We start from the raw sequence: 26,462 nt of genomic DNA, 5'->3' as shown, positions 1-26,462 counted from the left end.
GATGTAGTCCTGTGGAACGGCTTGCCACGCCATTTCCACCTGGCGCCTCAGTTGGACCAGCGTTCGTGCTGGACTTGCAGACCGCGTGAGACGACGCTTCATCCAGTCCCAAACATGCTCAATGGGGGACAGATCCGGAGATCTTGCTGGCCAGGGTAGTTGACTTACACCTTCTAGAGCACGTTGGGTGGCACGGGATACATGCGGACGTGCATTGTCCTGTTGGAACAGCAAGTTCCCTTGCCGGTCTAGGAATGGTAGAACGATGGGTTCGATGACGGTTTGGATGTACCGTGCACTATTCAGTGTCCCCTCGACGAACACCAGAGGTGTACGGCCAGTGTAGGAGATCGCTCCCCACACCGTGATGCCGGGTGTTGGCCCTGTGTGCCTCGGTCGTATGCAGTCCTGATTGTGGCGCTCACCTGCACGGCGCCAAACACGCATACGACCATCATTGGCACCAAGGCAGAAGCGACTCTCATCGCTGAAGACGACACGTCTCCATTCGTCCCTCCAGTCACGCCTGTCGCGACACCACTGGAGGCGGGCTGCACGACGTTGGGGCGTAAGCGGAAGACGGCCTAACGGTGTGCGGGACCGTAGCCCAGCTTCATGGAGACGGTTGCGAATGGTCCTCGCCGATACCCCAGGAGCAACAGTGTCCCTAATTTGCTGGGAAGTGGCGGTGCGGTCCCCTACGGCACTGTGTAGGATCCTACGGTCTTGGCGTGCATCCGTGCGTCGCTGCGGTCCGGTCCCAGGTCGACGGGCACGTGCACCTTCCGCCGACCACTGGCGACAACATCGATGTACTGTGGAGACCTCACGCCCCACGTGTTGAGCAATTCGGCGTTACGTCCACCCGGCGTCCCGCATTCCCACTATACGACCTCGCTCAAAGTCCGTCAACTGCACATACGGTTCACGTCCACGCTGTTGCGGCATGCTACCAGTGTTAAAGACTGCGATGGAGCTCCGTATGCCACGGCAAACTGGCTGACACTGACGGCGGCGGTGCACAAATGCTGCGCAGCTAGCGCCATTCGACGGCCAACACCGCGGTTCCTGGTGTGTCTGCTGTGCCGTGCGTATGATCATTGCTTGTACAGCCCTCTCGCAGTGTCCGGAGCAAGTATGGTGGGTCTGACACACCGGTGTCAATGTGTTCTTTTTTCCATCTCCAGGAGTGTATTTCAAGAACTAGGATGTTACCCAGAGAAACTCTTCAGCAATTTCCGCATGAGTGTAACGTCATTTGACGAGCTAGTCACAATTCTGGGACCTGCCATCACCTACCAAAATACAAATATGCGACTGGCGATCCCACGAGAAGAGAGGCTCGGTGTTACATTAACGTAGCTTTCATGAAATTACACACTTTTTAGTTAATTTAATATTATTTATTATTCGGGAAAACCAGTTTCTAACAGTAATCGTTACATTTTGTATAAAATATGTCCAAAGCAACTGATTGAAACGGCAGAAAAAGAATGCAGGTAAAAAATTCAGACAGTGTTGCGTGTAGTGACATCGTACATAGTTTCTGATCCGTCTGAAGGCACAGAAAAATTCACACGAGTTCACACTGTCGCAATCGTGAGGAAAAGTAAGGACTGTGCACGGTCTGTTTCCAGCAGTAGGTTGATTGTCAGACACAGACGTTGCAGCAAACTCTCGTGCAGGGGTGGAGAAGGTAGAATAGCGAACGCCACTGAAGAATCTCAATTTGTGCATCGATCATTCGGTGTGTGGGTATTGCCTTCAGCATAGGTTCAAGAGACCGTGCAAAATGTGTTGCAGGGTCATCCATTGATGAAGCAGTTTCTTTCTCCTATCGAAGTATATCGAGTAAAGTTTCTTCATAACTCTTTCTTCTTATTTGCGTTGTAGGAGGTATGTCGAGAACGAACAATGGGTGGCCTTCGAACGTTCTGTTTCCTCCGGTTCCTCATTATTTACTACTGTTTCACGTGGTGGGTAGAAGAAATAAAAGTTGATCGTAAAATTCGTGCTTTCGGCGCTTTCCGGCTGGTTGTCCTGACATGGCTCTCGCAGTTCTCTTGCAAAGCATGTCCTTAGATTTTTCCATCGTCGTTGTACTAGCTTTTCTAGGAAAAGGAAGACAATAAATTGAAACGCTTGACATTGTAGTCGATTTTAATTTATTTTCATAAAATATAAATGAAAACTATTATAATACAATTACTTTAAATCATTTACGAAATTTTATAAATTATTATCACCTTACTTCACGTATTTAGAAACTGTGTACGGTGGCAACGGCCTTGCACCTTACATGTGTCCATTTAACGTGACACTTCAGTTTTTGTTGGAGTAATACTCTAAATTACGGTGTAGGAAATCTATGTGGAAACGCATCGGCACGCGAGAATTGCGCGATTTTGTAATTATAAGATTTTGCGGAAAGGCGGTACGCAAGACAAAGCTCGGCTACCTCCCCGCCTAGCCCCAAAAGCCCACAGCCTAACGGTAGGAACGGTGAACCGGGGGATTTCTGTAATCCGTTTAGAGAGGCAACAGCGGCCGCCAACCTCTGAGGGACGCGCGGCTGCAGGTGTTCAAGTGTTTACCAAAACAGAGCAGTGGATAGCTGGACGGGCTTTCCTGTGCGTTCTCTCGCCTATGTCCCACTAATTTTATACCTTTGAGTAACTCAAGTGGGGCAGGCCAGGAGTTCCGAATAACAAACTTTCAATGCAAGAATCTGTGTCCACAACGACGGGGAATCTTGACGGGAAAATCTCGAGTGGTCTCTTGAGAGAAAATTTCCGGTAAACGTGTTATTGCCCACAGCTGTGATTCTTCCTAGCCGGCGAGGGCGGAGTTGTGAAATTTTGTAGAAATAAAAGAATGGTGGAAAAGAGTTCTGTTTCCAGGCCGTACATTGGTCGGCACTGGCAAACAGGGTATTTTGAGAGCTTCTAGTGATGTGAATCGCTCGGTAAAAGTTGAGGGGAGAAAACAAAGGTGAAGAGCGATCTTGCTGGACTCTCGGTAATGGTCTTCCGTTCAGGGCTCTCGTACTGAGAGGACGTTACCCAAGTCGTCTCCCGTCTTGGTTTTTTCGTTCTGAGTGGACGTTAGCCGCTGCAGCTCTTTGCTGCCGGGAAGATCGTTGCAAATAGAGAAGCTTATGGACAGCGGTCTGTTGTCCGAGTAGTGTAGGAGTGTACTTTCCGAGACGCCACACGCCAACCGCACAGCCGCGCCGTCGACGTCGCAGACAGCCGCTGCAACAGTAACATCACGGTGAGATCGCTCCCGCTTCGGCCTGTGATGGGAGTAACGTTAAATAGTTGGATCACGTGCAATTGCTGTTTCCGCAGAGGTTTCACGGTACTTTGGGGTATAGTGGTTCTTCGTATTTTACGTTTTGTGTCGATGTCAGCCGGTCAGCCAAGTTGTAAGAGATCGGGTTTGGGACCAATTTTAACACAGTCCACTGCCAATGCCAATCAATCAGGAGGATAATTTGTAAATTGTTCACTGTGTTTTATTCAGCATTGATCAGAATGTTTCAATAAAATTATTGTGATTCAGTAGAGCCTTTACTTTCAGTAGTTGATCCTGAATTCACCCTTTTGCTTTATTTTATTTTTGTGTGTGTGTCTGATGTCATTGAACACCCTAAGTATTCGTGATCGTTAATGTTTGTAAGTAAAAACAGGTGTGATTTATCGTCAATGCTACCACTGCAGATTAATTAGGGGTGACAGGGCCACATTTAAATCCAGGGTTATCCATTTTTGCGTACAGTTTCACTCCTAATTTCTCTGTAAGTTGTTTGTCAGTGGCGAACACATGTAAAAAATCGAACAAGCAACGGGTGGGATGTTACAACTGGATCAAGTTTCAATGATCTTTCATACAAAAGCCGCAAAATATTGAAAGCAACATGCACTTAATATATGCAATGTATTGCAACCCATGGTTACGCCAGAAATTTGTGAAGAAGAGTGGTTGCACATTGCTCAACAGTTCTGTAAAAATACCCATTTCCCCAACGTCATAGGTGCTATAGACGGAAAACATATTCGAATAATACATAAGAGTTCTGGCTCAGAATTTTTTTAATTACAAAAAATTCTTTTCCGTGCTGTTGATGGCGTGGGTCGATGCTGAATATCAATTTGTCTCTATAGATGTTGGTACAAGTTGAGCAGCAGGTGATTCCTCAGTTTTTAATAATTCGAAGGTGGGCAAAAAGCTGCAACATAACCTTCTGAACGCACCAGACGACGGAACGTACCGAAGCACCGAACGTAGCGAACGACCGAAGATAGTGAACGATCGAACGATCGCGAAGGCAAACCAATGCCTTTTTGTTTGGTTGCTGATGAAGATTTTGGTTTATCGAGGCACAGTTTGTGCCCATTTGCTAAAAAAAGCGTTAACCCCATTAAACAAAATTTTCAGCCGTAGGCATACAACTACATGTCGTGTGGTTGAACGCATTTTTGGTATAATGCCAAACAAATGGCGTATTTTCCGTAGGTCTCTTGATGCTACCATCGATTTCTGCGGTACAGTAATCAAAGCACGTTGTGTGCTCCACAATTTTGTGTGCAGAGGGGATGGAATCAACTTTACATAAATGTTGTCGGGTTGTATGTCGGGCGAGAGTCAGGTTGGTATCCCACCGTTGTCCGGAGCTTCCCCAGACACGTCGTGGCTGTTCATCGGGACTCTGTTCTTCATCACTGAAGACAAATCTACTCCAGTCATTGACCCGCCATACGACCTGACAACCCCGACTGATGGCATAGGACGCCAACCAGTATTTGAGGATGAGAGAATTTAGCGACTTTCAACAGAGTTTACGCCTAACTTCAGTCTCATACGAAACATTTTCTCGCTGACAGCAACCGCAAAATGATGAAAAGAGCAAAGTACACTACTGGACATTAAAATTGCTACACCAAGAAGAAATGCAGATGATATACGGGTATTCCTTCGACAAATATATTATACTAGAACTGATATGTGATTAGATTTTCACGCAATTTGGGTGCATAGATCCTGACAAATCAGTACCCAGAACAACCACCTCTGGCCGTAATAACGGCCTTGATAAGCCTGGGCATTGAGCCAAACAGAGCTTCGATGGCGTATACAGGTACAGCTGCCCATGCAGTTCCAACACGATACCACGGTTCATCAAGAGTAGTGACTGTCGTATTGTGACAAGCCAGTTGCTCGGCCACCATTGACCAGACGTTTTCAGTTGGTGAGAGATTTGCTCGCCAGGGCATCAGTCGAACATTTTCTGTATCCAGAAAGGCCCGTACAGGACCTGCAACATGCGGTCGTGCGTCATCCTGTTGAAATGTAGGGTTTCCCAGGAATCGAATGAAGGGTAGAGCACGGGTCGTATCACATCTGAAATCTATCGTCCACCGTTGGAAGTGCCGTCAATGCGAACAAGAGGTGACCGAGACGTGAAACCAATGGCACCCCATACCATCACACCGGGTGATAAGCGAGTATGGCGATGACGAATACACGCTTCCAATGTGCGTTCACCGAGATGTCGCCACACACGGATGCGACCATCATGATGCTGTAAATAGAACCTGGATTCATCCGAAAAAATGACGTTTTGCCATTCGTGCACCCAGGTTCGTCGTCGAGTACACCATCGCAGGCGTTCCTGTCTGTGATGCCGCATCAAGGGTAACCGCAGCCGTGGTCTCCGAGCTGCTGCAAACTTCGTCGAACTGTTCGTGCAGATGGTTGTTGTCTTGCAAACGTCCCCATCTGTTGACTCGGGGATCGAGACGTGGCTGCACAATCCGTTAGAGCCATGCGGATAAGATGCCTGTCATCTCGACTGCTAGTGATACGAGGTCGTTGGGATCCAGCACGGCGTTCCGTATTACCCTCCTGAACCCACCGATTCCATATTCTGCCAACAGTCACTGGATCTCGACCAACGCAAGCAGCAATGTCGCGATACGATAAACCACAATCGCGATAGGCTACAATCCGACCTTTATCGAAGTCGGAAACGTGATGGTACGCATTTCTCCTCCTTACACGAGACATTACAACAACGTTTAACCAGGCAACGCCGGTCAACTGCTGTTTGTGTATGACAAATCGGTTGGAAACTTTCCTCGTGTCAGCACGCTGTAGGTGTCGCTACCGGCGCCACTCTTGTTTGAATGCTCTGAAAAGCTAATCATTTGCATATCATAGCATCTTCTTCCTGTCGGTTAAATTTCCCGTCTGTAGCACGCCACCTTCGTGGTGTAGCATTTTTAATGGCCAGTAGTGTGTATCACTGACTACAATTTCGCTCTTCATGCAGACTTCCGCACTTAACATGTCTGAATTGCTTACTCCTTCACTACCGACAGTATAGGCAATTCATTTTGCAGTCAGTATCTACATACAGGAGATAGGCAAAACAATGTGAACCAGTGGTAGTAATGGGATGGTTGTGTTTGACGGTCAGGAACGCAGGTAAGGCACGTGTCGCGCTGGATTGTGCGTGTTCAGCACGGGCTAGGCATCAGTGCACGTTGTTAACTAATACTGAACCCTCCGTATTTGCTTTCAGAGGCCGAGGTCGACGAGCAATGAAAGACCTAACAGAGTTCCAAAGAGGGCAGATTGTGGGGGCCCGATTAGCTGGAGCATCAGTAACCAAGCCAGCCAAGTTATTGGATGTTTAAAGAGCAACTGCTTCAACAGTCATGACAGCCAACATAAAACGTGGAAAAACATCACCGCGTAAACGTGATCGTCATCATAAACAGAAGGCTTTGCCTTGTCGATTTAGCCACGTCCCTCTCGCCATTGTCATCCTCTTCAATTCTTCATACGATTTTATCCCCATATCTTCTTTGATGTTATTAAAATACATTGCTCTTGGCCTGCCTCTTGGTTTTCTCCCTAAAACTTTTTCTTCAAATACATTCTTTAGGAACTGGTTGTGTCCCATTACGTGCCCTATCACTTTTTTATTTTCTTCTTCCTACACAACTTAGCAGCGTTCTGTTCCCATTCACTTCTCTTAAGACCCGTTCATTACTTTTTCTATCTACGCAGCTTGTTTTCGTAATTCGTCTCCATATCCACATTTCCGCTGCTTCCAGTCTCTTTTTCTCTGCCTTTCCCAGAGTCCACGCTTCACATCCGTATGTTAAGACACTCCAGACAAACGTTTTGACAAACTTTTTCCTACTTTCCAGGCTCATATGATTGTCTGTTAGTAAATTCCTTTTATTTTGGAAAGCTTGCTTTGGCAAGGCTATTCTTCTCTTTACACCTGTGATACATTTATTGCTCTTCAGCGATTGTGCTCCCCAAATAACAGAAGTTCGCAACCTGTACTAGAGAACATCATTTTCTAGTTTAATATTAACTTTGCCATTTTCTTTTGTCTTTCCTACTACCATAGTTTTTGTTTTCTTCTTATTTATTTTTAGATTATATTCTCTTAGGATTTTGGCAAATTTTAGCAACGTATACTCCATTTCCTTTACAGAGTCAGCAAGTACTACTATATCATCTGCAAAACGGATACAGTGTATTCATTCCTCGTTAATTGTAATTCCTTTAGCTATTCTTTTCAATTTTTCAATATTTTCTTTAATTAATAAGTTGAACAAATATGGTGACAATGGGCATCCTTGCCTTACTCCCCTCCTTACTTTTGCTTTCTTCTTCACACCATTCACTTCTATCACTGCTTCCTGTCTTTTATACATGTTCCAGATTGATCTTCTGTCCCTCCAATCAATATCTATTTCCTTCATTGTTCGTAAACGTGATAGTGGGAGCAAATCGAAACTAAAATACAGAGGTCGTCGTACGCTAACACAAATTGTGTCAAAACAACACAAAACTTCGGCGGCTAAAGTGACTACAGAGCTCAGTGGCCATCTTCGACACCCCGTATCTATCGGTACTGTAAGCCTAGAACTCCAAAAAGCGAATATTCATGGACGAGCTTCTGTACCGAAACTATTCGTGACGACAACCTACGAAACACAAGGGTAAAACATGGTGTCAGGAGCATAAATACTGGACTGATGACCAGTGGAAACACGTCGTGCAGTCCGACGAGTTAACGGTTTCGTTATTTCCAACATCGGGCCGGGTTTTCATCTGGAGAACGCCAAAAGAAGCCTATAATCCTGATTGCCCGATGCCAACGGTTAAGCGTGGAGATGGAAGTGTGATAGTGTGGGCAGCTATATCATGGTGTTCTTCTGGTCTCATCATTACTCTCAAAGGCCGTGTTTTAACCAACGATTGTGTGAACATTTTACGTGATCTGGTGCCCATCATGATTCAAATGTTGTTCCTCAACAACGATGCCATATTTCAGGACGATAACGCACCCATTCACACACAGGCCGGCCGGTGTGGCCGAGCGGTTCTAGGCGCTACAGTCTGGAAACTCGCGACCGCTACGGTCGCAGGTTCGAATCCTGCCTCGGGCATGGATGTGTGTGATGTCCTTAGGTTAGTTAGGTTTAAGGAGTTCTAAGTTCTAGGGGACTTATGACCTCAGAAGTTAAGTCCCATAGTGCTCAGAGCCCACCCGTTCACACAGCCAGGACGGTATAATCGTAGTATGAGGAGCATGCAACTGAATTGCAGCGTCTTCCCTTGCCAATACGCTCCCCGGGCTTGGATATTATCACCTTGAATAATATACCCTTGTGGGCGGTATTGAAGCGCAGACTTCGGAGCAGATATACGCCTCCCTCGCCACTACAGAAGAGGTTCTGATCGAAGAGTGGCCTAACATTCCACTGGAGACTATACAGTATACCAAGAAGAATCAGAGCTGAGGTAGGGCAAATGGAGCTCCAGCCTCTTACACTCCTGGAAATTGAAATAAGAACACCGTGAATTCATTGTCCCAGGAAGGGGAAACTTTATTGACACATTCCTGGGGTCAGATACATCACATGATCACACTGACAGAACCACAGGCACATAGACACAGGCAACAGAGCATGCACAATGTCGGCACTAGTACAGTGTATATCCACCTTTCGCAGCAATGCAGGCTGCTATTCTCCCATGGAGACGATCGTAGAGATGCTGGATGTAGTCCTGTGCAACGGCTTGCCATGCCATTTCCACCTGGCGCCTCAGTTGGACCAGCGTTCATGCTGGACGTGCAGACCGCGTGAGACGACGCTTCATCCAGTCCCAAACATGCTCAATGGGGGACAGATCCGGAGATCTTGCTGGCCAGGGTAGTTGACTTACACCTTCTAGAGCACGTTGGGTGGCACGGGATACATGCGGACGTGCATTGTCCTGTTGGAACAGCAAGTTCCCTTGCCGGTCTAGGAATGGTAGAACGATGGGTTCGATGACGGTTTGGATGTACCGTGCACTATTCAGTGTCCCCTCGACGATCACCAAAGGTGTACGGCCAGTGTAGGAGATCGCTCCCCACACCATGATGCCGGGTGTTGGCCCTGTGTGCCTCGGTCGTATGCAGTCCTGATTGTGGCGCTCACCTGCACGGCGCCAAACACGCATACGACCATCATTGGCACCAAGGCAGAAGCGACTCTCATCGCTGAAGACGACACGTCTCCATTCGTCCCTCCATTCACGCCTGTCGCGACACCACTGGAGGCGGGCTGCACGATTTTGGGGCGTGAGCGGAAGACGGCCTATCGGTGTGCGGGACCGTAGCCCAACTTCATGGAGACGGTTGCGAATGGTCCTCGCCGATACCCCAGGAGCAACAGTGTCCCTAATTTGCTGGGAAGTGGTGGTGCGGTCCCCTACGGCACTGCGTATGATCCTACGGTCTTGGCGTGCATCCGTGCGTCGCTGCGGTCCGGTCCCAGGTCGACGGGCACGTGCACCTTCCGCCGATCACTGGCGACAACATCGATGTACTGTGGAGACCTCACGCCCCACGTGTTGAGCAATTCGGCGGTACGTCCACCCGGCCTCCCGCATGCCCACTATACGCCCTCGCTCAAAGTCCGTCAACTGCACATACGGTTCACGTCCACGCTGTCGCGGCATGCTACCAGTGTTAAAGACTGCGATGGAGCTCCGTATGCCACGGCAAACTGGCTGACACTGACGGCGGCGGTGCACAAATGCTGCGCAGGTAGCGCCATTCGACGGCCAACATCGCGGTTCCTGGTGTGTCCGCTGTGCCGTGCGTGTGATCATTGCTTGTACAGCCCTCTCGCAGTGTCCGGAGCAAGTATGGTGGGTCTGACACACCGGTGTCAATGTGTTCTTTTTTCCATTTCCAGGAGTTTATTAATAAACCATTCCCAAGTAAGTGCACGTGTTCACATTATTTTGCCTATCCCCTGTATATCACTGAAAAATTATATCATGGTACGACATGGTATGACGTCACAGACATTTAGCTAGCTTCTGCTTAAAATAGTGCACAGTGATATTTCAACACCAGGCATGACGTTATAATTTATTATTTCCTTACTACTAACTTTAATCCCCACACACTTTGCACACGCGTTTGTAACGAAAATATGCACGGGACGAAATTTCATCAGAGAAATTATTGTACTGTTATTAAGAAAGGACTGGGGCTATTATACGCCTGAATGCGTAAATATTGGCTCATCCTGTACATAAACTTATTCGTTGATGGTTTATATCAGCCAAGGTCCTGCTCTTATGTAAATATGTACTGGTGATATTTCGATGACTCAAAACCCCTGTGAATCAGTGCTCGATGTCTCGTAAGGAACTGTACAAGCACCTGCTTTCGAATACCAGTGAATCCGGATTGAGATGCTCATTCTTCCGAAAATTTTCACTCGTCACTTTAGATGTACAGTAGTGTTTGCATCATAGCATCAACATGATCGCCAATTCCTTCACCTACATTAACGGGGGTAGGACGTCAAACGGGCCGACTTGGAGCAGGAGAGGCATCACAGGACGTTTTAATATCCAGTGTCTATACTTTTACAAATAAATTCATAAAACTTTGTCAGCATGATCAGGAAGGATTCAAGATTCACATTCATTGCAGTGGAAGTTCGAAAACAAAACAGAATAATAAAAATTTACGTGTGAAATTTCATCATTTTTTCACTTACTAATGGCTGCATTTGTTGCTATAGGTACACTTTCCTTCATAAGTTAGAGAGATTCTTCGATGAATTTTGATCATCATACATACCATACACACAGGTGTATGAAACTCTAGAATTTATTTAATTTATGAAAGAACGAATGAAGTGTTATGTTTTAAACCTCATGCTTAGGAAAAACACAAATTTTATATGATTCTTGAGTTTCTCCCTGCGTATTTGATAATCAAAATATCCAAGGGTGTACTGCCGGTCTATAGTGTCCAACGGGCACAATATTTCGGCGATCAAACATGTCGCCATCATCAGGTGAACTGACGGACTGAGCTCCTGTGAACGTGCCGGCACGGAGATCCGTACGCTATGGCTGCTCAGGGGGAACTGGATTCGGTTGCGGCGGCGGCCGATTTAAATACCCTCCGCCCACGGCGCGCTCCCTCCGCCGTCCGCGCCCCGCGCCACGGTAGCGCGGTGGAACAGATTGCGACGGCGTCTGAGATGACGTCGGTGTGATGACTGTCTGCCGTGGTCGTCACAACTATGCGTTTGCTCGATTTACTCTTGATTAACCCAATCGCTGGTTCCCAAGCCTTGCTAAGATTATAGCCACAGTCACGGTTTATGAGGTCGTCATTGGTGCGAATTTCGATGGCCTCTCTAACAACGCTGTCCCAGTATCTCGACGTCTGTACCAGAATCCTCGTGCGGTCATACTCCATAGCGTGATTTTCCGACAAACAATGTTCAGCGACCGCCGACTTGCTCGGATACATTAGTCGAGTGTGCCTCTGGTGTTCACGGCATCGATCCTCGACAGTACGCATCGTCTGACCAATATACGACTTGCCACATTGACACGGAATCTGGTACACGCCAGCCTTCCTCAAACCGAGGTCATCTTTTGCGCTCCCCACCAGTGCACGAGTTTTATTCGGAGGACAAAACACAGTTCTGACACGGTGTTTCTTCAGAATGCGAGCGATTTTCCCCGAGAGTGCGCCTGTGTATGGAATAAATGCAGTGCCTACCTCCTCCCTCGTGACTTCATCCAACTCAACAGGTTGTGCTGCAGTGATTGGGCGGAGAGCACGTTGGATCTGCCACTCTGAGTACCCATTCTTTCGAAACACAGTTCTCAGATGTTCCAATTCCTGGGGTAGACTCTCTGTGTCAGAGATAGTGCGCGCCCTATGTACTAGAGTTTTAAGTACCCCATTCCTCTGTGAAGGGTGGTGGCAGCTGTCTGCGTGCAAATACAGATCAGTGTGTGTTGTCTTTCGATACACCCCATGACCTAGGGTGCCGTCAGCCCTTCTCCTGACCAAGACGTCAAGGAAAGGTCATTTACCCTCCGTTTCAGTCTCCATAGTGAATTTGATGTTGGGGTGTATGGAGTTTAGATGTGTAAGGAAGTCAACGAGTTTATCCATACCATGTGGCCAGACCATGTGGCCAGATGACGAACGTGTCGTCCACGTAACGGAAAAAGCAAGTAGGTTTCCATTCGGATGACGACAGGGCTTCCTCCTCGAAGTTCTCCATGTACAAATTCGCTACCACCGGTGAAAGTGGGCTACCCATGGCGACTCCCTCCGTTTGTTCGTAGTATTCTCCATTAAAAAGAAAATATTTTGATTAACAAATTTTATAGTTAATTACCTCAATTTTTACCACAGTGTTTTTATAGATTTCGAAAATTCTAGAGTTTCATGCACCTTTAAGTATGGTTTGTATGCTGTGCACAATTCTGAATCCTTCCTTGTCGTGCTGACAAAGTTTTATGAATTTATTTGTAAAAGTATAGACAGTGGAAATTAAAATGTCATTTGGTGCCTCTCCTGCACCAAGTCGGTCCGTTTGACGTCCTAACCCCCCTTAAGAAGTCTGGTAAATTCGTATGATTTTATTACCAGACCTGTAAGTTGTTAACATGTTCTCCATATTTTGTCCGACCGGCTGCTCAAGACAATGTGGGTGGACGCGGATAACGTAAACCGGTAGAAAATCGGGGTCTGTATCGAGACGCAGCCACGGTTTCAAGCGATCGCAGTTGGGGAAGACTAGTGGAGAACGCTTTGTTCCTTAATTAAAAAATTTACCGGACCCGGAATTGAAAGGCGGCTTAAAGTTCACAGAACGTTTGCAGGTAGCAGCAGCTGCCAAATACATCCGGGAGTCTGGAGATGGAAATTAAGCAACAAAAGAAGAGCAAATAGCGTCCGAGGAAGTGACGTCAATCGGAAGTCCGTCCGCTGCCGCCTGCAAGCCCTGTGGACGGAATTCCCGGAAGGCGGCTCAAGGGGTGAAAAGATTCCGGCTAATTTGGGGGTTGGTTATTTATTCTGACGGCCCGCAATCCTGTTCGGCACTTCCCTCACACTCTCAACAACAGCTAGGTCGGAGGCGTGGGCAGCTGGAGTCGGACAGAGCTTTGGAAGACTTGCGTCCAAAAAAAAGGTGGAACACGTACATTTTTGTCTGAAAGCACGTTGGTTTTATTCGTGATTCCAGTACACCGTATTATTTCCCACTCTCTTGGCCACAAAACCCTATTTTTCACAATAATATCTGTTCAATGGGACGGCTTTATATCACCTTCCTGGGAGGACCTGTTTGCCCACATGATACTACTCTACTGGTAGAAGTCGGAGACAATGTCTTGCTGGATCAATAACCTCCACATCATCCACATACTGCTTTCCGCAAAGTGCATCCTTCGTTAGACCAAAAAGATGCAAGTTTGAATGTGCGGGATCCAGGCTGTAGGATTGGTGAGGAAGAACAGTCCAATGAAGTTTCGTGAGCTCTTCTACGGTGCGCATACACTACTGGCCATTAAAATTGCTATACCACGAAAATGACGTGCTACAGACGCGAAATTTAACCGACAGGAAGAAGAGGCCGTGATATGTAAATGATTAGCTTCTCAGAGCATTCACACAAGGTTGGCGCCGGTGAGGACACCTACAACGTTCTGACATGAGGAAAGTTTCAAACCGATTTTTCATACACAAACAGCAGTTGACCATCGTTGCATGGTGAAACGTTGTTGTGATGCCTCTTGTAAGGAGGGAAAATGCGTACCATCACGTTTCCGACTTTGATAAAGGTTGCACTGTAGCCTATCGCGATTGCGGTTTATCGTATCGCGACATTGCTGCTCGCGTTGGTCGAGATCCAGTGACTGTTAGCACAATATGGAATCGGTGGATACAGAAAGGTAATACGGAACGCCGTGCTGGATCCCAACGGCGTCGTATCACCAGCAGTCAAGATGAGAGGCATATTTTCCGCATGGCTGTAACGGATCGTGCAGCCACGTCTCGATCCCTGAGTCAACAGATGGGGACGTTTGCAAGACAACAACCACATGCGCGAACAGCTCTATGACGTTTGCAGCAGCATGGACTATCAGTTCGGAGACCCTGGCTGCGGTTACCTTTGATGCTGCATCACAGAGAGGAGCGCCTGCGATGGTGTACTCAACGACAAACCCGGGTGCACGAATGGCAAAACGTCATTTTTTCGGATGAATCCAGGTTCTGTTTACAGCATCGAGATAGTCGCATCCGTGTTTGGCGACATCGTGGAGAACGCACATTGGAAGCGTGTATTCGCCATCGCCATACTGGCGTATCACCCGGCGTGAAGGTATGGGGTGCCATTGGTTACACGTCTCGGTCACCTCTCATTCCCATTGACGGCACTTTGAACAATGGACGTTACATTTCAGACGTGTTACGACCCGTGGCTCTACCCTTCATTTGATTCCTGCGAAACCCTACATTTCAGGAGGATAATGCAGGACCGCATGTTGCAGGTCCTGTACGGGCCTTTCTGGATACAGAAAATGTTCGACTGCTGCCCTGGCTAGTACGTTCTCCAGATCTCTCACCAATTGAAAACGTATGGTCAATGATGGCCGAGCAACTGGCTCGTCACAGTACGCCAGTCACTGCTCTTGATGAACTGTGGTATCATGTTGGAGCTGCATGGGCAGCTGTACCAGTACACCCCATCCAAGCTCTGTTTGACTCAATGCCCAGGCGTATCTAGGCCGTTATTACGGCCAGAGGTGGTTGTCCTGGGTACTGATTTCTCAGGATCTATGCACCCAAATTGCGTGAAAATGTAATCACATGTCAGTTCTAGTATAATACATTTGTCCAATGAACAGCCGTTTATCATCTGCATTTGTTCTTGTTGTAGCAATTTTAATGGCCAGTAGTGTACTTGTGTGAGGCATTACATTGTCATGGAGAGGGAGACTGTCCGCACGCTCCAATATTGCGCGAGTCACAACTCTGTGCGGCCGACCAGCTCGCGAAGATCTTGTTGCCAAGATGTAAGTTGTCTCGCTCAACGACTCAGTGTTCTTTTGTTCACTTTCACATCTCTGTAGCCATTCGCCTATGAATATCTGCGATGATCTGGTTTTCCTCCAAGAGAAACTCAACGAGAGCGCTCTGCTTGGAACGCATATCCGTTAGAGACGCTATTTTGAAGTCTACGTATAGCGCGACCACATATCAGAACTTCATGAGACTCACAACAAATTATGCATTTCTTAAACCGAGACAGAACGAGAAAAAATGTATTGCATTACTTACAGCACTTTCCCCGTTTTCAGCATTCAATTCGAACCTTGTAAAAATCACTGGGGAAGTGGCAGCGAAACGATTATTCTGAATGGTATGTGGTATCAAAAAGACGGGAGATAAACCGCCTGTTGGCTTCTGTGTCGGGTTCTTCGGCCGACGTTCATCTAATGATTTTACTGACGTTTCTCCAGCACGAGTTGCTGGCATTGTCAAAGCTTCATCCTCCATTGCCAGAGTGTGAAGCTTTGACAATGCCAGCCACTGGTGCTGGCGAAACGTCAGTAAACTCATTAGATGAATGTCGGCCGAAGAACCCGAGACAGGAGCCATAGGCAGTTTGTCAACAAGTGGCCACGAAAGCCTTAACAATTTTGTAGACGGGAGATACATTATCAGACGTTCGGAAAAATATCATCCACACAATCCAGAAGATAGCAAGAGTAGATTAGTGTGAGAAATGGCACAAAGTATGCATATCAGCTCATGCATCGAAGTCGCTGCTAAGAACAATATACAGAAGAAAGAAAAATAACATTGAGGATCTGTTAGATGAGGGTCAGTTTGGCTTTACGAAAGATTTGGCTACAAGAGAGGCAGCTCTGAGGTTTATGAAAAAATTTCTTCTGCTTCAAGTCACTTGGCAGCGGCCTTGCCGCAGTGGATACACCGGTTCCCGTGAGATCACCGAAGTTAAGCGCTGTCGGGCGTGGTCGGCACTTGTATGGGTGACCATCAAGGCCACCATGCGCTGTTGCCATTTTTGGGGTGCACTCAGCCTCGTGATGCCAATTGAGGAGCTACTCGACCGAATAGTAGCGGCTTCGGTCAAGAATACCATCGTAATGACCCAAAGAGCGGTGTGCTGACCCCACACACCTTCTATCCGCATCCTCAGCTGAGGATGACGTGGCGGTCGGATGGTCCCGTTTTTTTATTATTATTTTTTTTAAGTTTATACTAAAACGTAACCAGCACGACGTGCTTCGGCAGCGATTTGCCATCGTCAGTTGTTAAATATCTTTAACATTTCGCGGCCCTGTCAGCAACTCTGTATATATTAATTTTCATTTTAATAATTAACAGCCTCAGTCACACCGTTTGCTTAGAATTTACCTATGTTTCAGTCGGGATAACCTAACCTTCTTCAGAATGACAGTAACTACCGTCTTTCCATGGTGGACATCGTCAAGTTAAAACTACAAATCCATAAACTATTATCAGGCAAATGCCTGGATGGTTCCTGTGAAAGGGCACGGCGGACTTCCTTTCCGATCCTTCCCTAATCCGATGTGATCGATGACCTCGCTGTTTCGTCCTCTCCCGAAAGTCAGACATATCTTTTAGTCTTTGGAGTATCTCCCTTCCCTCCATCAATTGATGGAAAACTGGCGTTTTCATGTCAGTCGGTAACGAAGGACAACATCATACACCAGTGAAGTTTTCCTTGAGAAGTCTGAAAGAGTGCGAGGAGCCAAAGCTTTCATTGCGCGCGATAGTTTAGTTAGGACACTGATTCGGGTGTCGCAGTGAAGAGCCTGCGGACCACTTCTAGGACCTAAAGTTCGATAGCAAAAATATTCGCCAGAAACAAAGTGAAGATCGATATTAAATTCAAAATTACAAATTATGAAAGCTGTCTTCTCGTACGGCTCGTAAATACCGAGAAATTATAGAGAACGCAAGTCAGAGAAATTTCGCGTCGAAAGCCACGAGTGCTACAGCTACGGCAGAGTCGAAAAGGTAATGAAGAAACGGCACAATTCGATTACGTAGTAGTAGTAGTAGTAGTAGTAGTAGTAGAGCATACAGCATGCCAATGGCCCGAAGCGATTTACGGAAGTAACGGAAAACCTAAATCAGGATGGCCGAACACAGGTTTCAACAGTAGTCCCACAGAATGCGAGCCCAGTGCGCCACCTCGCTCGGTCGAAAAGGTATGATGAGAACTACTTATTGCCAGGTTTCACGAAAATCACGATGAATGACGAATAACGCCCCCAGCGTGTACTCTGTTTAACCATTTTAGCTGCTGATAGCATGAAGCGTAACAAATTGAAGAGATTTCTTAAAACCAAACAGCCTGAATAACGGGAAAACCAAAAGATTTTTTGTCAGGAAACTAAATGTTTTATTGTCTACCCAGAAGCGCTTCGTTAAAACGATCAATGAGATTTCCGAGGCAAAAGCCTGTTACCCTACCTCGCACAGAATTGTTAAATGCGAGAATGCACACACGCTTACAGAAAGCCTGGTTTTATTACCAGCGATTCGTATACTACAAACAATGTTTGGTGACATCATGGAAATGAATGCTCCAAACCAAGTGCATTACGTAATTTTTTTTAACATTTTGCACGACAAGCCTGTCTCGGCATATTGCCTTTATCAAGTGACGACGATATTGCATCTATAGTAGTCTTTCTGTCATGTCTCGATAAGTATAATAGATCTCGTAGTTACGAAACGCAAAAATACGTTTTTGTCATATATTTTGACACTTCAGTTTTGATAGTTATTAACTATAATGCTATATGCCAGAACTGAACTGTCAAAATATGTCACAAAAACGTATCTTTACGTTTCGCAGCTACAAGAACTATTATACCTACCGTGACATGACAGAAAGACTTTACTATAAATGCAATATGGACGTCACTTGATAATGGCAATAATCCAAAACAGGCCTATCGTGTAAAATATTAGAAAACATACTACCTTATTGCGGCTGGTTTGGAGCATTCACTTTTATAATGTCTTATACATATTATGCTGCGGGCCCAGCAGAGCTTAGAAAAACTGTTTGGTGCTTTAATTGTTCAACAGCTGAAAAGTATTCCTAATCTATGACACGGTGTACGAAGAATTTCAGGCATTTGTCTGTTTACACGAGCAGTTAATCGATAAATTGCGTAAAAAATAATTTGCACCTCATGTGGACGAAGCGACTGATATTCATAAAGATGCTCATTTGATTGCTTATGATCGTTTCGTTGACGAGTTTCACATTCGAGTGAAATTAATTTTCTGGAGTCGATACTGAAAGCAGCTACAGCTGAATATTGCACATGGCCAATACTTTTTTTAACCGGGGTGGGGGGGTTCTCAGGGAATATGTGCAATTGAGTATCGATACGTGGAGCTTTTCAGTGTTGCTTGGTGGCTAAGAAGAGTGTTTGAACTGAGGAATTTTGAACATATATTGTGTTCGAACATTATGAATTACCTCGAAGAGAACTGTCTGACACACAGTCAACAATTATTTAGAAAACATCGTTCTTGTGAAACAAAGGTAGCTCTTTACTCACACGAAGTTTTGAGTGCTACTGACAAGGGATTTCAAATTGGTTCTCTCTTTCCTGATTTCCGGAAAGCTTTTGACACTATAGCACGCAAGCGGCTTGTAGTTAAATAGTGTGTTTATGGAATACCGTCTGTTATGTGACTGGATTCGTTATTTCCTGTCAGAGAGGTCACAGTTCGTAGTAATTCATCGGAAGTCGGCGAGTAAAACAGAAGTGATTTCTGGCGTTCATACGACCGAGCGAGGTAGCGCAGTGGTTAGACACTGGACTCGCATTCGGGAGGACGACGGTTCAAACCCCGTCCGGCCTTCCTGATTTAGGTTTTCCGTGATTTCCCTAAATCTCTCCAGGCAAATGGCGGGATGGTTCAATTCAAAGGGCACGGCCGACTTCCTTCCTCGTCCTTCCCTGATCCGATGAGGCCGATGACCTCGCTGTCTGGTCTCCTTCCCCAAACAACCCAACCCTCTGGCGTTCACCGAGGTAGTGTTAAAGGTCCTCTGTTGTTCTTCATATGTTTAAACGATTTAGGAGACAGTCTGAGTAGCCGTCTTAGGTTGTTTGCAGATGATGCTGTCATTTATCGTCTAGTAAAGTCCTGTCATTTGCCCTTATGAATGGGACTGGAATGTGTTTGATCGGTTTTTGCTTTTTTGGTTAATGTGTTTACTAAGTGTTTAGGATAATCATTGATTATAGGTAAATTTCGGAGAAAATCTAGTTCTTTGTTATTTTCTTCTTTTTCCAGTGGCAAGTTGTTTAGTCTATGTAACATAGAATGAATATAGGGGAGCTTATGTGCTCTCGGGTTGCATGATTGGTTGTAGATAATTATGTCTGTTGCCGATGGTTTACGAAAAATGTCGAATATGTGTTCAGATTTTTCGTTCGAAATTTTTGGATCCAGAAATATCATGTTCTTATTTATTTCTCTTTCTATAGTGAAATTAATTTTTGGATGCAAACTGTTGAATCGTGAATGTATGATGTGACTCTTATCTATTGTGCCATCTAACAGGATTAAAATGTCATTGACAAATGAATTGTAATAAAGGATTTTTTTTGGCTGTTTGACTGAACTTGTTAAAAATGTTCCTACATCAAAATCACAAGTGTAACTAATATATCCAGTGCATAATGCTTTCGTTTTAGATATTTGTTCGATCGCACATGAAATAAAGAGAATGGCAGCTGAAGGCATCATGAAATCGTTTTAAAAAAATACTATTTCAACATAGAACAGTAGCAGTTACTGACCTTGATGTGGAAATACAAATTTTCCTTACCACGTCAGAAGAACGTAGGTAGTTTATAAGTGAGTGGGAGTATGTCTCAGCGGGAAGCAGCCCTTGAGAAGTACGTACCGCAAGCAAACATCCGCAAAGCGTGAGAAAATCGGATAATTAGAGGGGTTTCGTTTTGACTGAGAGCGTAGAATTTGATTCCCCTGCCTTTTGCTCCTCGTCACCTGAAAGGAACCGCAAGAGCTTCCTGTGATGCGAAAAAGGAAATTACGAAATACTGCTTCAGTTAACTCCTAACCGTCGAGGGAGCGTGTTGCGCGGCGAATTCCTGAGAACGAGCAAAAAGGCATTAAACACGCGAGCATCGTTGAAGCATTTATCGCTTCAAAGATTCTAATTAAGAACAGCTCACCTGCGTAACATCTCTGGAGACGGTGCTGAGCGATCGTTTTCGATTGCCTTTTCGTTACTCCCTTTCAAAACTTCGTGGATCCCACGACTCGAATTTCTTCACGCCCGAGAAGACGTAAAGAGCGGTGGAAACTTTTGCAAAGCGCCTTTAATGAGAAAACTGACGCCTCCAAGAAAGAATTATGTCTCACAAACGGAGAGCTCGATCAGTAGTGCCAGAAACATTGACACAGCTGCTATTAAACTTGTTCGCTTTATTTCCTCCACTTATTATACAGAAGGCGTCTGAGCGTGCGACAAAGTAGGTCGCGAAAGCGTTGTAGCGTCAAGTTTCTCTCTACGTTAATTACATCGCTCTGGAACCATAGATTGTAAATGTGATACAAGAAACAGGGTTATTTGAAAACCGACCATTTCACAGCTCCCAAAGGTGTTATAGCTGCTCTTTTCTATTCCCGTAATTCTTTACCACGGCAGTCAAGTATTAAATTTACTCTGGTGCTTTAAAACCTGTACAATCAGTTAACAAACCTAAACATCAACTCTAGGGATGTAACTACATAAAACGTCGCCGTCTGTAGCTTATGAGTTGTCAATGAAGATGGCTTGAGGCTTCACTTTCAATATTTTTTCCTTTTTCTTTAAATCTGAACGTCTTTCCGTCCAAGACTGCCGAGAAATGTATCTGTGATCTTTCTAAATCTCTAAAAGAGTTGATTAGCATGTGACTTGGTTTTCAGTCCTTCCGTGTGTGTAAAAATTTTGTGGGTAAAGCATATTGCAGGTAATCTGTGCATATGTCCATAAAATTTTTACCTTTACTTCGTGTGACTGTCTTGAAGTTTGACAATTTATCTGCTTTTTTATGGGATTTTAGTTTCTAGGCATCTTCCGTTTTGCGCCGAGAATCTTTCTCTTACATTTGTGTTTACAACGTCAACTAAATGGTTCAAATGGCTCTGAGCACTAAGCGACTTAACTTCTGAGGTCATCAGTCGCCTAGAGCTTAGAACTAATTAAACCTAACTAACCTAATGACATCACACACATCCATGCCCGAGGCAGGATTCGAACCTGCGACCGTAGTGGTCGCTCGGTTCCAGACTGTAGCGAGTAGAACCGCACGGCCGCTTCTGCCGGCAGGCAACGTCATCCATTATCTTCCATTTATTTCTATTAAACTTCAAGTTCCGGAGGACCAAATTGAGGAGCAAATCTCCAAGCTCATGGAACGTGTCCGTACATGAAATTACAACATAAAAGTAGTTACAGACAAAAATGAAATGTTTATGAACCCAAAAAAGTGAAGCCATAAATTTAAGTAAGCGCAGGTTTAATATAACATATGGATCAGCTTAATGATTCAATGAACTCCTCAACATAATTGGAGTGGTTCATGAGAGAACTTTTCGGTTTGGATTTGATAGCGCGTGGGTTGATATTAGGTTTTTTGAATTCTTGTGGTAGCTTATTAAAAATAGGTGCAGTAGTATACTGCAAGCCTTTCTGCATAAGAGTTAAGGAAGTCCGATCCAAATGCAGGTTGGATTTCTGCCGAGTATTAACTGAGTGAAAGCTGCTTATTCTTGGGAAGAAGTTGATATTGTTAACAAGAAACGACAGTGAAGAATATATGTATTAGGAGGCCATTGTCAAAATACGCCACTTATTGTCCGAACGGCCCGTTTCTGAGTCAAAATATACTTTCAGAATGGGAAGAGTTATCCTAAAATATAATACCATACAAAATGAGCGAAGTATACTAAGTTTCTTGTCGAACTGTCATTTACTTCAAATGCCGATCGAGTAGTTAAAATGGCAGCATTAAGTCTTTGAAGAAGATCCTGAACGTGGGCTTTCCATGACAGTTTACTATCTATCTCAACACCTAAAATTTTGAACTGTTCAGTTTCACTAATCATATGCCCATTCTGTGAAATTAAAACGTCTGATTTTCTTGAATTGTGTATTATAAACTGTAAAAACTGAGTCTTACTGTGATATAGCGTTATTTTATTTTCTACAAGCCATGGACTTATGTCGTGAACCACACTATTTGAAACGGAGCCCATGTTGCACACAACGTCCTTTACTACCAGGCTAGTGTCATCAGCAAACAGAAATATTTTAGAGTTAGCCATACTACTAGAGGGCATATCATTTATGTGAATAAGGAACAGGAGTTGCTCCAACACTGATCCCTGGGGTACCCCCTCCCCCCCCCCCCCGTCCCCCACCCCAGATATGAAGTGTGCGAGTTTCGTTGTCACACAGGCCTGCTTAGGTATTAGGTAACAGGTGAACTGCAAATATTTTTATAGGAGGTACCTTAATATGTACACACATCAGTGTGCTGGTTGCTTTCTTTCTGCATCGAACAGTGTTCCCACAAACACATAATGTAAATTACTGCCTGATGTTTACTGCATGGTTGTAACTGCCCAACTAACTGGGCTACACCTGTCAGTACAGGCATCCCCACGTCCACACTTCAACACATGACTGGCTGTCCACATGCCACATGCAACTGGAGGTACTAATCAACCCAAAAACATATTACTCCTATTAGCTACAATTATTACCCTGCAAATTAAATAAATGATGATGTAATGTTGTTGCGTAGACTGTTCTCAGGCACCAATAAAAATATGTCCATTTACACCCATTACACCTAATGTACACTGGGTCTCGCAGAAGAAATGGTCAATATTCAAGGATTTGACAGGTAAGGTCTTCCAGCGAGTTCTAAACGTGTTCTGTATAACGCATACTGTAATGCTGTGGACACCTCATCCTTCTACTGTGAAACAAATCTCTTCGACTGCTAGAAACATTGTTTTCTGCATTTTGGTAGAGTGGACCTTATCAAGAGAAAATTGTCCAGTAAAGCATTTGTCCAAATTCGCTACTTTGGAACATATCTCTCCTAGTGAATGAGAACTCACAGCTCTTAATTATACACGTCTTAGAGCCCATATTTACTGGTAGATAACGATCACACACCCTTCTTTCCAAAGCAGACCATAAAGGTTCAGTGATATGTGCTGACTTTGGTGGCAAGGGAGATGTGACAGCTCATTCTCGTGCTCACAGAACCAGTCCTGGATGATGTGAGCTGTGAACAGGGGCCGTGTCGTCTTGGAACACAACATCACAATTTGGGAACAAACACTGTGCCATGAGACGGACCGGATCAGCCAATATGGTCACATAATCCATGGCAGTAGTGCAACTTTGCAGAATAACCACGTGGCCTCTAGAATTTCAAGATATGGCTGCCCAAATCAAGTACTGTGAAACAAGACTCATCCTATCATATGACTTTCTTCCATTCCTCCTCATTCCAGGTTTTATGGGTTCAGCACTTCGTTTTCCTGTTACGAGTATTGACATCACTGATGACCTTCCCCACAACTCCAGTCTCAGCTCTCCCTTTAATTCCCAGCTTATGAAGTTTCCTAGGTATTGTTTTCGTGCTGACAGGCTGAACGAATGCGACATCCAGTTCTGCAGTGACTTTTTCAGCTGTCGTACTCTGATTTTTTCTTCACTAACGTCCTTAACGTGACGGTCTGTCAAGATCACTCAACACACACTTTCGTTCGCATTGCATTTTAACGGGTGATGTTCTTCCTCTTTCACTGAATGTGGTATAAATTTTCGATACCATGCCTCTCGAAACACTTCGGCTACCTTTGTTATGGAAGTATCCACCATACAAACACCAACAATTTTCACTTGTTGTTGTTGTTGTTCTTGTTTTTGTTGTTGTCGTCGTCGTCGTCAGTCCGAAGACTGCTTTCATGGAACTCTTCATGCTGCTCTACTCTGTGTGAGCCTCGTCATCTCCAAATAACTACTACAACCTACATCTTCCTGAATCTGCTTACTGTCTTCATCTCTTGGAAACCCTTTCTGATTTTTCCCCAAAACTTCCCCCAAATCCGAAACTGATGATCCCATAAGGTCTAAGAATGTTTCCTATCAACCAGTCCCTTCTTTTGGTCAAGTTCTACCATAAGTTTCTTGTCTCCTCAACTCTTTTCAGTTCCACCTCATTAGTTACGTGACCTACCCATTTAATCTTCAATATTCTTCTGTAGCATCACGTTTCCAAAGCTACTGTTCTCGTCAAAAGTCATTATCATCTATGTTTCTCTTTCATACATGGCTACATACCAGACAAATATGTTCAGAAGTGATTTCCTAACACTTAAATCTATATTCGATGTTGTTGTTGTTGTTATTGTTGTTGTCTTCAGTTCTGAGACTGGTTTGATGCAGCTCTCCATGCTACTCTATCCTGTGCAAGCTTCTTCATCTCCCAGTGCCTACTGCAACCTACATCATCCGGAATCTGCTTAGTGTATTCATCGCTTGGTCTCCCTCTTCGATTTTTATCCTCCACGCTGCCCTCCTATACTAAATTGGTGATCCCTTGATGCCACAAAACATGTCCTACCAACCGATCCCTTCTTCTGGTCAAGTTATGCCACAAACGTCTCTTCTTCCCAATCCTATTCAATACTTCCTCATTAGTTATGTGATCTACCCATCTAATCTTCAGCATTCTTCTGTAGCATCACATTTCGAAAGCTTCTATTCTCTTCTTGTCCAAACTATTTATCGTCCATGTTTCACTTCCATACATGGCTACACTCCATACAAATACTTTCAGGAACGACGTCCTGACACTTAAATCTATACTCGATGTTAACAAATTTCTCTTCTTCAGATACTCTTTCCTTGCCATTGCCAGTCTACATTTTATATCCTCTCTACTTCGATCATCATCAGTTATTTTGCTCCCCAAATAGCAAAACTCATTTACTACTTTAAGTGTCTCATTTCCTAATCTAATTCCTTCAGCATCACCCGACTTAATTCGATGTTAATAAATTTCTCTGCTTCAGAATTGCTTTTCTTGCCATTGCCAGTCTACTTTTTACATCATCTCTACTTCGACGATCATCAGTATTCATCTGCCCAAACAGCAGAACTCATCTACTACCTCTAGTGTCTCAAATGTTCAAAAAATGTTAAAATGTGTGTGAATTCTGAAGGGACCAAACTGCTGAGGTCTTCGGTCTCTAGGCATACATATTACTTAAACTAACTTATGCTAAGAACAACACACACCCATGCCCGAGGAAGGACTCGAAACTCCGGATGGAGGGGCCGCGAAATCCGTGACATGGCGCCTCAAACCGCGCGCCAAATCCGCGCGCCAGGCTCAAGTGTCTCTAATTCCCCCCCCCCCCCCTCCCCAATCATCTGATTTAATTCTCTTACATACCGTTATTATTCTTCTGCTTTTGTTGATGTTCATCTTATATCCTCCATTCAAGATAGTGACCATTCCGTTCAACTGCTTCTACAAGTCCTTTCCCCTCTTTGACAGAACAACAATGTCGTCAGCAAAACCTCAAAGTTGTATTTCTTTTCCCTGAACTTTAATTACTACTCCAGACTATTCTTTGGTTTCCTTTACTAGTCTAATTAAACACTGGAAACCAAATGTATGTTTCTCTGGAAGTCGTTAGGGTAGCAACTTGCAACTAGAATAGCATACGACCAACCGGATGAGGCGCTTAGAAATGTAAATAACAAGGATCTTTTAAAAATTATTTGGTTTCATGACCTAGCAGAAATGAATTCTTTTGCTTTTATCTCTCAGAAAATTTCAATTTACTTCCCGGACTGGGAATCATCGGCTCAGAAGATCGGGGAACAGTTCTGAATGGTAGACGAGCCGTTACTTGGCACGACTCATCAATGAAATAAAAAAAAAAGCAACCGAAAGCGTCTGTCCTT

The 26,462-nt window shown here is 44.8% G+C and overlaps 1 protein-coding gene and 1 pseudogene across 1 annotated transcript in view; both read left to right on the top strand.

The window, feature by feature from the left end:
• The window catches only part of LOC126293535 (neuropeptide F-like), a 579,895-nt gene that overhangs the window by 405,838 nt on the left and 147,595 nt on the right, over positions 1 to 26,462 (top strand). The window lies entirely within an intron of this gene.
• LOC126293879 (5S ribosomal RNA) lies at positions 16,331 to 16,448 on the top strand (annotated as a pseudogene).

The sequence above is a fragment of the Schistocerca gregaria genome, chromosome 10 (genome assembly GCF_023897955.1).
Source record: "Schistocerca gregaria isolate iqSchGreg1 chromosome 10, iqSchGreg1.2, whole genome shotgun sequence".
Classification (NCBI taxonomy): Eukaryota; Metazoa; Arthropoda; class Insecta; order Orthoptera; family Acrididae; genus Schistocerca; species Schistocerca gregaria.
The sequence above is the reverse complement of the archived record's forward strand: the minus strand, read 5'-3'. Positions and strand labels throughout refer to the sequence as shown.